We start from the raw sequence: 15325 nt of genomic DNA, 5'->3' as shown, positions 1-15325 counted from the left end.
CAGCTTAATAGGCATTGTGTCAATGAATGAAATCCCAGGCTTTCCTTCTTGTAGGGTTTAGCACACTTTACTCATTTGTCTCTTCAGCTTCAGAGAGGGGAAACAAATTGCATGTCCTAGGGTTACATTCTCTCTCTTAAGCCCATTTTTTTCTCTCCCTCCTAATTCCTGACTTTTAACTGTCTTTAGAATATGCAGACAAACCAATCAATGCCTTTGGCACTTGAGGCCGCCTGGAATCTCAAGCAAAGAACCAAACCTTCTCCAAGCACTTCCTAGATTATTCACTAATTAGGTTCTCAATACAGTACCATCTCAACCATGGTACACTATGATAAACTATATGATAGTTTAGCAAATACTCTTCCTTCCCACTTCCATGAGATATGAGTATTCTCATCCTCACTGTAACAGGACCGAGGTTCACACAGAGAGTCATGACACTGAGGCTTTTCTTTCCAGGAAGCAACTTTATTTGTGCCGGCACAGGCTCAGTGGGTTTGTACCCGAAAAACTGAGTCCTGAGTGCATTGGGGTATTGCCTTTTATACAATTTCTACTTCTTTGTCTCCCATACATGGTAACATACAGACATATGGTCTGATTTGGCAGTTTGTGTTACAGGGTGTGAGGAATGTCACATTACAGACATACAGCATCCTGAGGAACGTCGTGTGTGAGCACATAGGTTGCTTTCCCTTATCTTGAGAATTTTCACAACATTCTTTAGGGAAGGGACTCTACCACATCACCCCACCAACTTGAGCTTGGTTGTGTGATTTTATTTGACCAGTGGAAGGTGAATAGATGTGACTCAGCAGAGGCTTTAAATGTTTTGGCCTATACTCCTGCCATGGCCCTGAAGAGACTGTTCACCAGGTAGCTGTTCTTTCAGGTTTGGTTTCAGAACAAAAGACCTAGAGAGCAGACTTGAATCCACACCCTAGCAAGCCACTGCTGACTCTTTGACGAAGGAGTGAAGAATTGATGAGGGACCATAAGGCAAGCTGAGGATAAAGTACAGTGTGGGATATATGTGATATTCCTTGGGAACTCCTGGCTGCCCAAGAGCAAAGGAAAGGGGAAAACAAATGGTTAACTTATGGAAATCACAGGCCTGCAGGACACGAGTCTACTTCAGTTCATCAATATCTTAGTAAATTACAAGAAAGACAATATTCAACAGCCTAATCTCCACAGAAACCTATACACTTAGTTTCTTGGAGCCCCAACATCGCCCTCCCCTCCATAGTGATGTGTGGAACAAAGGCGAGAAGGAAATGGCATATAAGATTAAATTTCCTTATAACCTGCAGCCCATTGACAAACACTTGATACTGGCGAAGTAAAATAATCCTGCTGGAACTCCCTACTGTCTTAATGTTAATGTTTTGCTAGAGGGAAAAACAACCTCAGCTTGACAATAGCTAGGCCTCCATTATTATGTGAGTCCTCTTTGGCATATGAAAATCCCGTTGGAAACTTCCCCTTGACTTTACCTCCCCCAACTCCCAAGTATATAATCAGTCTCTCTTCATGGTCCTAAGGCAGCTCTTTCTGCCCACGGGTCCAGGTCCTCCTATCCCCATGCTTTAATAAAATCACCTTTTTGCAGGCAACCAAGGGAATGGGAAAAGATATTTGCAAATGACATATCGGACAAAGGGCTAGTATCCAAAATCTATAAAGAGCTCACCAAACTCCACACCCAAAAAACAACGCAGTGAAGAAATGGGCAGAAAACATGAATAGACACTTCTTTAAAGAAGACATCTGGATGGCCAACAGGCACATGAAAAGATGCTCAACGTCGCTCTTCATCAGGGAAATACAAATCAAAACCACACTCAGATATCACCTCACGCCAGTCAGAGTGGCCAAGATGAACAAATCAGGAGACTATAGATGCTGGAGAGGATGTGGAGAAATGGGAACCCTCTTGCACTGTTGGTGGGAATGCAAATTGGTGCAGCCACTCTGGAAGACAGTGTGGAGGTTCCTCAAAAAATTAAAAATAGACCTACCCTATGACCCAGCAGTAGCACTGCTAGGAATTTACCCAAGGGATACAGGAGTGCTGATGCATAGGGGCACTTGTACTCCAATGTTTATAGCAGCACTCTCAACAGTAGCCAAATTATGGAAAGAGCCTAAATGTCCATCAACTGATGAATGGATAAAGAAATTGTGGTTTATATACACAATGGAGTACTACGTGGCAATGAGAAAGAATGAAATATGGCCCTTTGTAGCAACGTGGATAGAACTGGAGAGTGTGATGCTAAGTGAAATAAGCCATACAGAGAAAGACAGATACCATATGTTTTCACTCTTACGTGGATCCTGAGAAACTTAACAGAAACCCATGGGGGAAGGGTAGGAAAAAAAAAAAAGAGGTTAGAGTGGGAGAGAGCCAAAGCATAAGAGACTCTTAAAAACTGAGAACAAGCTGAGGGTTGATGGGGGTGGGAGGGAGGAGAGGGTGGGTGATGGGTATTGAGGGGGACACCTTTTGGGATGAGCACTGGGTGTTGTATGGAAACCAATTTGACAATAAATTTCATATATTGAAAAAAAAATAAAATCACATTTTTTCACCAAAGAAGTCTTCAAAAATTCTTTCTTGGCCATCAGCTCCGAGCCCCACCATTACCCCAAAACCTCATCAGAATGACTGTAGTTTTAAGCCATTGAGTTTTTGGGATTGTTTGCTGGTAAGGCAGAATCTTATTCATATGTCAAGTCAAATGTCTACACTAATCTAGAATCTTTATCAGTGCCTCACACTAAATCTGTTATACATTCAGGGCCAGCTCCTTGGGTATGTGATCTGTGCATTTCCACATGGCCTGACACTTGGTTTAAGGCTGTGCTGCCACCATCTTGCAATTAGTAATAATTTTTGAACAACAGGCCCCCTCTTCTCGTTTTTCACTGGAGCCCATCAAATTGTGTAGCTGGTTGAGGCACCTGGGTGGCTCAGTCGGTTAAGCATCAGACTTTGACTCAGGTCATGATCTCACAGTTCATGGGTTCAAGTCCGACATCAGACTCTGCGCTGACAGCTCAGAGCCTAGAGCGTGCTTCAGATTCTGTGTCTTCCTCTCTCTCTCCCCCTCCCCAATTTGTGTGCTCGCGCTCACTCTCTCTCTCTCTCTCTCTCAAAAATAAATAAACATTAAAAAAATTGTATAGCTGGTCATGTATCTGATTTGGGTATGTTAAAGGGTTGGCTAAGAGCATACAGCAGCCTTATCTAGCAACATGGTAACTCTGGCTTTAAATACACACATGCATGTGCACATACACACAGCATTGGCTTGGCTGGCATAATAGTTTTTAACTATGCAACTTAGTAGCTGTAGAATCTTGAAAAATTGCTTAAATTCTTTTAACTTAAGTTGATTCATTTGTAAAATGGTTTTTATAGCAATATCTATATTGTGCATCTTTGAAACAAAGCTCTTGAAGATTATTGATGGATGGATAAGGTTAAGTCAACAAATAAAAGGTAGAGTTTGGCAAGATCGGAGTAAAACAATTGGAGGAGAATAGGAGTGCGTTAGCTTTTGCTGTTCAAATTTCATAAAATGTCTTCACCTGTCTTACATGTAAAAGCGTTGTCTAGCTGTCCTTGAGGGATTAACCCAATTAGTCATCATGACATTAGGTATTTTTATTATTGTGGTTTCTATATTTTTACATGTCTAGCTTTGCCGGGAGTGAGGCTTGAAGTACCACACTCCTTGGATAGGGAATAGTTTGTGTTAGATTCGCTCTGGAAGAAAATGCCCGAGATTCAGATCAGCAGCAACCTTTTTCACCAATATGATCAAATAGACAAGTGTTTGTAAGTAGAAGAGATCAAAGGCATGATGTTGTATTATTTTTTAAAAAAATTTAATGGTTATTTTTGAGAAACAGACAGAGCACAAGTCAGGGAGGGGCAGAGAGAGAGGGAGACCCTGAATCCAAAGCAGGCTCCAGGCTCCAAGCTGTTAGCACAGACCCCAACGCAGGGCTCAAACTCAGGAACTGTGACAAACTCAGGACCTGCGCCGAAGTCAGATGCTTAATGGACTAAGCCACCCAGGTGCCCCAAAGGCATGATATTTTAGCTTTTACATTTAGTCACTATAGCATTACAGCCAACAAAATGGACTTTAAAATGTTTTCAAAAAATTATTCTTAAAAGATTTTAACAGGTTTAGACAATAAGCTGTATAAGAGCATACAGTGGAAATTTACCCTGACTCCTCCTTGTTTAAGGAGCATGTTTATTAAAAATAAGGGGGAGGCTGCCTTAAAGCTCAGTCAGTTAAGGTCTTGGTTTCAGTTTAAGTCATCATCTCATAGTTTGTGAGTTTGAGTCCCACATATCAAACTCTGCTGTCCGTGTGGAGCCTGCTTGAGATTCTGTCTCTCTCCTGTTTCTCTGCCCCTCCTCTGCTTTCCCTCTGACTCAAACTTAAAAAAAAAAACCCAAATTTCAAAAAAAACCATTTTGGGGGGACAAGTAATAAATTCAGGCTTGTAGCATCCAAGTTTTACCTGTAATTGGGAAAAGTGTGTGCACATAAATGCCTTTGCTTGACTCAGAATTCATTTGAGCCATTCAGTTCATTTTAGAGCTGCTCAGATCATTGTGAATGAGAGAGCCATTTCATGTCATTTCTACTACAAGTGCCATTAAAGATTGCTAGGAAGTTGTGGACCTGTGAAAATTTATTTAGAGCTCTATCCGTCCTCCAATATCTCCCCTAAGATATGTGCATGGATTGAGGAGACTGAGTGGTATGCAAGACTGAGGGAGTGAGCGCTGGCCTGAGAGAGACCAACAGAAGGTCTGTGGAGACATAGTTCATCTACATATATATGTATATATAGATGCATATATATAACACATACCTACATATATATACTGCACTTAGAGGAATTTTGTTTCTGTCTTGTGGGTTCATTTGATCTACAGATATTTACTTAATGGCAGCACCAACACTATGTGGGGAGAAAAATAGGGTCTTTATGCTTTATGGAACTTAATCTAGTAGTTAATTTGGAAGGAAAGAGGAGGGCAGTGCTTAGCCTGGAATATAGGAAGGAAACATGTAAAAAAAAATATTTAAAGCTAGTGAAAAAATATTTCCTGAGCTCCTACTATAGTAATAAATGAACTGTTTCTGGCATTATAGTTTACATTTTACGATGTCTATTCATATCCATCTGACCATGATCTTTTGTGAACCTCTTTCAACCACTTTGATAGATCAGAAAATTGAGGCTGGGTGTGCAATAAATAAGGAGGTGTTATCTGGTAGGAAGATTTAATTTTATTGGTCACAAGAATCAAGGTGAGGGGTGCAGACCACCCAGAAACAGAGGTGACTGTCTTAGAATGCTGTGTTGTTCCATCTCAGGAGGGTGTCCAAACAGAGGGTGTGTATTCAAACATCAGGGAAGCAGACACGCTTTCAAATTCTTTCCACTCAGGGACTGTGGTCCTGTATGTGTCCTTTCTTCCACCTCAAATGGATTTCAGTCTTACATGTGTTTCACATTGACTTCGGAAGCTTGATAAAAAACAGATGCTTGGGCTGAACCTAGACCGAATGTATACCTCCAGCACTGGCGTCTGGGACTCTCTATTTCTGTCACATCCCACTGGTCTTCTTGAAGTGAGCCAATGTTCGGAACAACTGCACTATCCTAGATGGTTTTACCTGTGCTTTAAGAAGTCTTGTCTTTTCTTTTCTTTTCTTTTCTTTTCTTTTCTTTTCTTTTCTTTTCTTTTCTTTTCTTTTCTCTTTTCTTTCTTTAAAAAGTTCATTTTTAAGTGATCTCTACACCCAACATGGGGCTTGATGTTACAACCCAAGATCAAGAGTTGAATGCTCTACCAACAGAGCCAGCAGGTGCCCCAAGAATCACTTTAAAGTAGTGACTTTCAAACTTAAAAACATTTTTCTTTTATTCTAAGAACACCTAATATGAGATTCTACCTCCTTCACAAGTTTTTAAGTGCACAGTACAGTTTTGTCAGCTCTCAGCACAATGTTGTACAGTAGATCTCTCATTAATTCTCTGACTAGGAAACACAGTAAGAAGTAAAGTCCATGTATAAGTAAATAACAATAGAATGATATTTTCCCATAACATCTTTACTGCATATGATGAAACCTAATCTTTTCTTTTGCATTTTGTAAATGCAGATTGAGACTCAGTGAAATAATGTCACTCTCCACTAATGGAGCTTGATGCACAATTTGAAAATATATACTTTTAGAGGTACAGCTTCAGGGGCAATTAGAATTGGAGGTGGGAATCTGGAGACCCCATTTGAATCAGAGCATCTTTCTCTTTTTCATTTTCGATTTTATATACTATACTATCTAAAAATCCATATAAAAATCGTATTCTTTAGATTTAAAAGAAATGGTTTTAAAAAACTCCTTTAGCCTTAGCAAGCTGCCTAATATAGGCTTGGCCCTAAAGGAGATAAGAATGATGAGTAAAACACTATCTCTGCCCTCAAGTTGCTTATCATATAATTGATGAGCTGTGACTAATCCATGTGAAGCAAATAGTAGATAATTAAGTGCTAGGGAGATATGGTAGAGTACTAGAAATATCTCAGGCCTGGGAGTTAAAGCATTTGATTAAAAATATTTATTGAACTTTCACTGTGTGGCAGGCTGTGTTCTAGGCATTGGGAACACAATGATGAATACGACATTGTACCTTCAAGGTGTTGACAATCTAGAGGGAAAAAGAATGTGAGAGGCTTTTACACTCAGATATAATCATTGCCATAAAAAAATTATATATATGTATATATATATATATATATATACACACACATATATATATATATACACACACACATATATATATATATATATACACACATATATATATATATATACATACACACACACACACACACACACGCACACAGGAGCACAAAACAAGGAACTTAAGCCAGTCAAATAGGTGAGGAAGAGGGGACTTGGGGACTTCTAATCTTGGCAGTGTAAACTTGAGCCACTGAAGAGGCAGCACCCAAGGAGGAGTGAAGGGTTGACCAGGTAACCAGTCCCAGGAATAAGGGGAGTGGTTCTTGGAACAGCAGGCAACACAGGAAGGTTGGAGGCTGGGTGGATGGGAGAGTACTGATGGGGAAGAAGTTAGCAGGATGTGTAAGGCACAAGGCCTTGACTATCACGTGAAATAATTTTGACTATATACTGAGTACTTTGTGGAGATACCAACCAGCAAGATTAAACATGTACTTAAAGAAAGCTACTTGGACTCATGGATGGAAAGGAAAAGGGGCAGTGGGTTGCATGGTGTTAAGATTGGACCTGTGATGTTTATTTATTATTTAAAATTTTTTTGTCATCTTTTTTTTTTTTAATGTTTATTTATTTTTGAGAGCGAAACAGAGCGCCAGCAGGGGAGGGGCAGAGCGAGAGGGAATCCGAAGCAGACTCCAGGCCCTGATCTGTCAGCACAGAGCCCAGTGCTGGGCTTGAACTCATGAACTGTGAGACCATGATGTGAGTGAGCTAAAGTCAGAAGCTAAACTGACTGAGTCACCCAGGTGTCCCAATGACTGCGATATTTAAGCAAGAGGAAATTAAGACATAAACTGGGCATGGGCAGTGTGAACAGAACTGATGAGTGAAGTTCTAATTCAGATTTTGCTACTAACTAGAAGTAATATCTTGGGTAAGTCCTATATCTCCATGTCCAAAATGAGAATATTAGCAAATGTGCTTTCTGAGTGTGACTTCCCTCTTTCTTTTTCTAACAGTATAAGATCTCATAAATACTTCACCCTGGTTAAAGAGAGCGATGGGTAGTAGTGACCAAACTAGGACTAGGTGAAATGTTTGATCTTGAAAAATGCTGTCTCATATTTGAGATTTTAATTAAGATGGGTGTGAGACCTAAAAAAATATCAGATTTAAAATATATTAAATTTAACTTATTATATAAACTTCAGCGTTCTACTTTACATACAATTATAGATAGAAAGAAACACTTCGTTCTCCTCACTCCCCAACTCCTTTTCTAGAGCTTTCTGTAAAGGCTGCTTTTAGGCAACAGGCTTAAGCAATAAAAATATGTGCAAGGCCAAAGGTCCCACCATGACCACCAAGCCGAATGGAAACAGATTCATTAAGTGAGCCACCTCAGAATAGCCATAGGCCCTAACCAACTGACAGGCTACTTACAACTGGGCACGGTTACCAGGGAAAATTCCCTACTTCTCCTTACTCCCTCACCATGGCCTCCTGTGGCCCCTCACCATGGCCTCCTGGCAGAATAGTCTCTCTCTTTGGCTGTCCTGCCCTCTGTTGCCCTGCAGTGTATTCAGTAAACTTCTATCTCCTTTGTTCTGCCTCTGGTGAATTCTTTCACTGCCCGTGCCGCTGGCTGCCACCCAGTTGGGACATGCCACACTGTCTGAGTTCAGTCTTTTCCTGATTTCCTCCTTGGAAGCTGATTGTAACTTGAGCCTTGTACCACTAAAGTCTGATTTTCTGTGCTCTGATATTTTCCTCTAAAAACATGTGTTGTGGTTGTTGGATAATTTGTAGCTTGCTGTAGATATTAACATTGCTTGTCTCTGGTAGCTGACTAATGTGCTTATTTTAGGTAGCTCATTCCTTTGATGGTAAAGATTATGTTCTGAGAGATATTGAGTGCCAATTTTGTGGAGAGATATTGCTTATGCTAATTCTTATGCCTGGGCATTTCATTTGTTGCATTTACAGTTCAGCATTACTTGGTTTTTCTTTTGTGGTGCAAGGGGAAATAGATTTCTATAGAGTTTTGACTATTATTAAGGGTTATAGGCGCTAGAAGCTAATAATAATAATAATCATTACCATTCATCAAGCGCTTACTGTGTGCCAGGAGTTATTCCAAGTTTTTTGGGGGGGCAGTTTTTTTTTTCTTTTTGCATACATTTTTTTTTCATACAATCTTTCAGCCACAGTGGAGGGTAGATACATTACAATTCCCATTTTAGAGATGAGGAAACCTGAGCTCTCAGAAGCTTCCTTTCCAAGCTGGGTTGTTCTGTCTCAGCATTTCAGAGTGCTAGCTCTCCTTTATGTTCCCCACTCTCCCCTCTGCCCTCCTCTGCTCCCCTCCCCTCTCTCCTCCTGCCTCATTCTCTGTCTCATCTCTCCCTCTGTCCCTCCAGCCTTTCTTCTTTCTATAGCTTCTTCTTTGTTAAGATAAACAATAGCAGCATACAATGGCATAGAAAATTTATGGTGAAGTAATTAAAAGACACAAAAATGAAAAGAATTCTATAGCCCATTTAAGTGACTTTGACTTTCAGCCTGTATAGTATAGATGAGACACCCCTCACCCCCTCCTATCCATCACCCAACAGGTCTTATATAAGCCATCACACACAGCATTAAATCAGTTATCTACAATGCTGGGAATCTCAGGGATCTCAGGAATCTCAGACTGAAGATAAGCAGGGGTATTTTGGATACAGAACACTGAGAGTCCAATCTGGCAGACTTTTACAAACAACTCCGGCTTTTAATATCCAACCTCTGTTATAGTCCAGGTCAAAATGTATCTTTTCGCAGGCCCCTAACAGTGAAAAGAGAGTTCTCATCTCTAGATCCCATACCTGGATTCTCTGGCAAAGATCTTCATCTCTTTTCTAAGGTCATAAGAACAAAGGCTCTGAAGTCGCCATATTTTTTCATCAGAACCAGACTTAACGATGGTAAGACTGTTTGCCACACTGCCACCCCAGTCGCCCCTAACTGAAAGTCTGCCATCACAGAAGTTTATTTGCCCAACCGTAAAGGGGTTGATCTTTCTTCAAACGCACGTGTGCCAGAGATGAAGGATATCACAAGCTGAGAATATGAGGTCTAGGCAAGCCAGCTGGTTTAACTGAGATTTGTTCTATTAGGAGGAAATGGGAGGAGCAGGGGAGGGGATGCCATTTGCTGCTGCTGAAAGCAGGAGCTGCCTGGCAGAGGCTCTGCCCTGCAGACCAGGTGGAAAGGAAGGAGCTCTCTGGCCAGACTGCAAACTTCCCAGTTACCTGTAGTAGAGTCTGTGTCCAGAGTTGACTTTAAGTCGGGTTTTTGTTTGCTTTATAACACAGCCGTTTAAAGGATGGCATCCGACTTCGAAAAGAAAGGATCAGTTCATTTGCAGAACTAAGACTGGAGGCCTGAAAAGTAGGTCTCTGTACCTGATAGTGTTGGAATGGTCACATGGTCACTGTTCTGCGGAAAGAAGTGTTGATAGTGGATGGGGGTGGAGATTTGGGAGTCTGTCATAATGTATTTGGGCTGCTATGACAAAATGCCACAGACTGGATAGCTTACAGACAACTTATTTCTCACAGTTCTAGAGGCTAGAAGTCTGGAATCAGGGTGCCTGCAAGGTCGGGTGAGAGTTTCTTCCTGGCTCAGAGCTGGCACAGTCCCACACAGTGGAAAGTGCAAGGAAGCTCTGTGGAGTCTTTCATATAAGAGCAGGGATTCCATTCATGAGGGTTCCATCCTCAAACCCTAATCCGCTGCTGAGGGCTCCACCTACTAATACCATCACTCTTGAGGGGTAGGATTTCAATACATGAAATTTAGCAGGACACAGCAGAGTATAATTGCTTGAATTTAAATTCGAGTGCTGTGATTTATAGCTTCCTAACACTGTACCGGTGACTCAACCTCTCTAAGCTTCAGTTTCTTCACCTATAAAATGGGACTAATACTAGAACTTCACCTGTATACATTTAAGCAAGATGACTAATGTAAGTAGCAGATGTCATGACTGAATAAATGTTGGTTCTTACGGTTTTCATTAAACTATTGGGTTCAGAGGAAGAAATTTAGGAGAGTTGGCTGAGGTGGAAATAAAACACAATTGCCCTATTGTGTAATGTGCCTCATTCTTACCAATTGTGATCTCTTCCAACCAGTTACTGCAAAGCATCTTCACTTTGTTTTGAAATGGGATTTCAGATCTCAATATAAGGGAGTTTTTTTTATGCAAATACAGTCCTATGTACAGCATCTTCTGCCCTCTTCTGGCTTCCTCAAGAACTTCAAGTACATGAATAAGCTAAATAGAAAGTGCATCGTTTTTATTTTACTTTTAGTGGACATCCACTGTTTGCTATTTCTCCAGTTCTAGATGAGAAAGATAAATCTGTACTATTTTGTATGAAGACAGGAGTTATCAGAAATCCTTGATTTTTTTTTTCAACAATTTGTTTTTGAAATGGAGATTTCATTGTGCTATTTTATTCGATCCTATTCTTCCACAGCTGGTTCTGCATATCATAACTACTAAATAAATAATTAGACTGTTCCAAAAATGATTGCAGAGACTAAAATCTGAGGTCATTATAATTCCTGAGATAATTAATCAGATGTTTAAAATAGAACCAGCACGTGAAAACCTTTGATTATAGAAAAAGCCTGGGGCTAAAAGTCCCAGTTCTATTAAAGATTATATTGGATTTTAACTTATTTTACCCCAGCCTTCAAAAAATAAATAAAAGCATAATTTCTAAAGGTAGGACATTTCAGGTTGACTGAATGTAGATTTTCAGATGTGGTATGGGGAGAAAAAGAAACAAAAAACATTATTTGCTATGCCTTTTATTGGTGGTATTTGTAGTCCTCTGTGCTATGTCACATCCAGCCAGAGATGTCATGGCATGGCAGGAGGTTTCCTATTAGGATGTGACACCAAAACAGAAGTTTGTGTTGGTAGATACAAGGGAGACAGAGAAGTCAGCAGAGGTCAACTTGTTCAAAGATCTGTTGCTAAGGAAGGTCTCTTGCATCTCAGGGCTTCCTGCAGTAGGAAAGGGTTAGTTGCACAGAATGAAAGCAACATTTGGAGGCTTAGCCCAGTTGGCATGAAGAGAAAAGAGGAAAAAAATAAATGAAGATAAAAGCAGCAAAGCATTTGTGATGCCATTGCAGGTCTTCTTTTACGTCTTATGCTGTGTAACTCACGTGTCACTAAAGTTGAAGAGTCACAATCCAGACTATCACTTTCCAAGGAATCCTGCATTGCTAACATTTAGAATTTATATCATCTATGGTTCACCCCAAACACAAAGAACTAAAAGCTTTTACAGCAAGAACCCTTGATAAGTCATTAAAACATATTACTGTTCATAAGAATAAGCAGGTGCAAATAGCCTGTACACTTTGGACAAAGGAGAATCAGGAGCATTTCCTTTACCAAATTAAAAAACCCAGTAAAAGGATATGATGCTTAAAATTGTTGTATTAACGCCGAAGGCTACACAGAGAATAATGGAATTATTATAAGACTGAGAGGCAAATGCTAGCCTTGACATATATGATATACATCCAGGAGATAGAAGCATTTTTCAATAAATGTGCTTGAAATAACTGCTTAAACATCTGGGAGAAAATATTAAAACTTCAAACACTATTACATACCAAAATATATTCCAGGTAGATTACAGGGTTAACTGTATTAAAAAACAGATAATGAAAGAAGAGTTAAAGGTATATTGCTATATGTATATGATGGCATATTTGCCCTTAAAATGGCATTTTTACTGAGAATTTATTGACAAGGGAATATAGTTGTGTCGCTCATGAGTTTTTAGCAATGCAGAACACGCAGAACACAAATGTTTCTAAACACAAAGGGAATTTACTCAAGGATATCAGCTCATATGATCTCTAGATCTCTAGGATAGTCAGATAATTATGGCCGGAGGCCGTGCAACTAAGAAAAGCGTGTCGTCCTGGCTATGTCATTGGTGCAGACATGGTCCCCACAGTTTCAAATGTGACGCCATGCAGTTCTCTCTTGGATTCTGAGAGGGGGTGCTGCCATCAAGCCATTACCACTGCTGCTCCTGAAAACTCCACGCCTCTTGGCTATGCCATGCCGAGAAATGGATTCCAGTTGGAGTCCCTACCTTATGTCACCCTCTTCCAAATGAAAGACCCAAGCATCCCACGAAGGCTTGATCACCTAGGCCACATCCTAACAGCTAAAGAGGCTGGAAAGTGGAGTGAGCATCTATGTCAGAGTGGTGCACGGATTGGCTCAACTACAGTTAAGGTGCTTAGAAGATCCTGGATAGCAATAGATATGACATACATTCCCACATGCTCATGGCATAAATAATGTGCACAAACACTTTACACATGATACAAACCCCATTTTTGCAAAGCAAATTACATATACATGCAGAGAAATAAAGAAGACTCTAAAGAATAAAACCGAAAACAATAATATTGGATCCAGGGGAGACTAGCAGGTAGAGTTTGGCTTATTATTATTATTATTATTATTATTATTATAATTAATTTGTTTTGTTTTGAGAGCGAGAGAGAGGGAAGGGGAAGAGCAGGGGGAGAGGGAGAGAGAGAATCCCAAGCAGGTTCCACGCCAGTGTGGAGCTGACATGGGGCTCGATCTCAGGACTGTGAGATCATGACCTGAGCTGAAATCAAGAGTCAGACGCTTAACAAGCTGAGCTGCTCAGACATTCTGGAGTTTGGCTCATTTTTTATATCATGTTCATACATCTCTGTTTTTTAAATTCTCCACCGTATGTATATACTAATGTTATCAAAAAATAAGAGAAGGAAACAGAACTTGGTACCTTCACAGCCAATGTGACACAATGTTTGATTTAGAATTAAAAGGAAAAAGGGTGCCTGAGTGGCTCAGTCAGTTATTTTGACTCTTGATTTCCTCTCAGGTCATGATCTCTTGCTGTTTTGGAGATCAAGCTTCGTATTGGGCCCTGTACTGACAGCACAGAGCCTGCCTGGGATATATTCATTCTCTCTCTCTCTCTCTCTCTCTCCCTCTCCCTCTCCCCCGCCCCTCCCCCACTTTCTCTCTCTTTCTCTCTCTCAAAATAAATAAATAAAGTTTAAAAAGAAAGGAATCATAGAAAATTTAAAATTCAAGACCCTCTTTCTTCAAGAGAAAACTGAAGACAAGTGAGGACAAAGAGGCTTATTACAAGGGCATGCATGCAGAGGACAGCGAAGTCAGGCCAGAAACCCATATTTATTGTATGTTTTTTTCTTTTTTGAACATTTGATCATGAGGGGAAAACATGAACAGAACCCCCACTACCACAAATTTAGGCAGTCGAGTTTCCCACATTTGGGGAAATCGCAGGGGTCAGCACATCTGGATTGCACTAGATAAGCCTCCCTCCTGGGAAAACCACCTTCATGGTCATGATATCTCCCTGTGCTCAGGCACTGAACTGCTTCCATGAAAACTCTCTACTCTTCCTCCATATTTACTATATTTTAAGACCAGTTATTTTTCTGTTTCATCTTGGGTATTTGTGTTTAATCTGTGACAATTGGACAATGTGATACAGGTGATTTATTTTAAACTTTATGGCTAATGGATGTGTAATTCTGGTTACATGAGACTTTCCAGTTATTCAGAGTTTTGTCACGGGAGTCCTTGTTGGATGGAGAAGGGAACGAGGTATCCACTAACCCAGTCTGTCTCTTGTCAGTAAGAGGGACTTTTGGTTGCCTTTTTGATTCATTTTTTGCAGTAGTGGGATGTAGGCTCACAACACTAATGCCCCTTTGAAAAGGCCTTTGGGATATCTGTATGAAAGTAACATGAGCATGGAGTTGCTCCAAATCAAGTCAGGATGCTTGCTTTCTTATCAAGATGAGATTAATTTACTGTGAGAATTGCATAGAAAGAACATTTCTTTTGAGTTGTATAACATATCAAAATTACTGTGTCTTGGGAAGAGAAATCTTTGCATGAAGGACAATGTTGGGAGTAGTAAGGAGAGATGAACAAGGCAGTCACCTGGTTCTGGGTGACAATGAGCATCCTAATGGCTGCAGCCATTGTCACATCACTAGTCCCAGCAGAAGCCCAGTGTCTAAATTGTAATATAGGGCTCAGTGAAAGCTAATTCAGTGAAGATATAGATGTAGGTTATCTTTATATTTCATCTTTATAATAATTATGGCCTCTTATCCAATGCCTGCTATTTTCTGGGCATTTTGTCAGGTACCTTACATATCTTATTTCTGTTTTGAATGCTTTTTGGAGAACAATTTAGAGACCGATTACAAGCTTATGATGCATCTGTTCAGTTCACAATGATTCTCCATCTGGAAAGCCCGTCTCCAACCTGATCTACAATCCTCTCAACAGTCACTTTTGTAATACATGACCCTGTCTTCTGGTCACTGCAAATTGGGCCAGGATGGACATCTTACTGAAACCAGGACATTTAGATTCTCTCTTCCATGAATTTGCAAATGAAGTT

At 40.2% G+C, this 15325-nt stretch overlaps 1 non-coding gene across 1 annotated transcript; it reads right to left on the bottom strand.

Moving 5' to 3' along the window:
* Nucleotides 1-14114: 14114 nt before the first annotated feature.
* On the bottom strand, nucleotides 14115-14281 carry LOC122231634. Its single transcript, XR_006208891.1, has one exon. It is a non-coding gene; the product is annotated as a U1 spliceosomal RNA (small nuclear RNA).
* Nucleotides 14282-15325: the final 1044 nt, after the last annotated feature.

The sequence above is a fragment of the Panthera tigris genome, chromosome D1 (assembly GCF_018350195.1).
Source record: "Panthera tigris isolate Pti1 chromosome D1, P.tigris_Pti1_mat1.1, whole genome shotgun sequence".
NCBI classification, from domain to species: Eukaryota; Metazoa; Chordata; class Mammalia; order Carnivora; family Felidae; genus Panthera; species Panthera tigris.
Note: the sequence above shows the minus strand (reverse complement) of the source record. Positions and strands in the feature narration are given on the sequence as shown.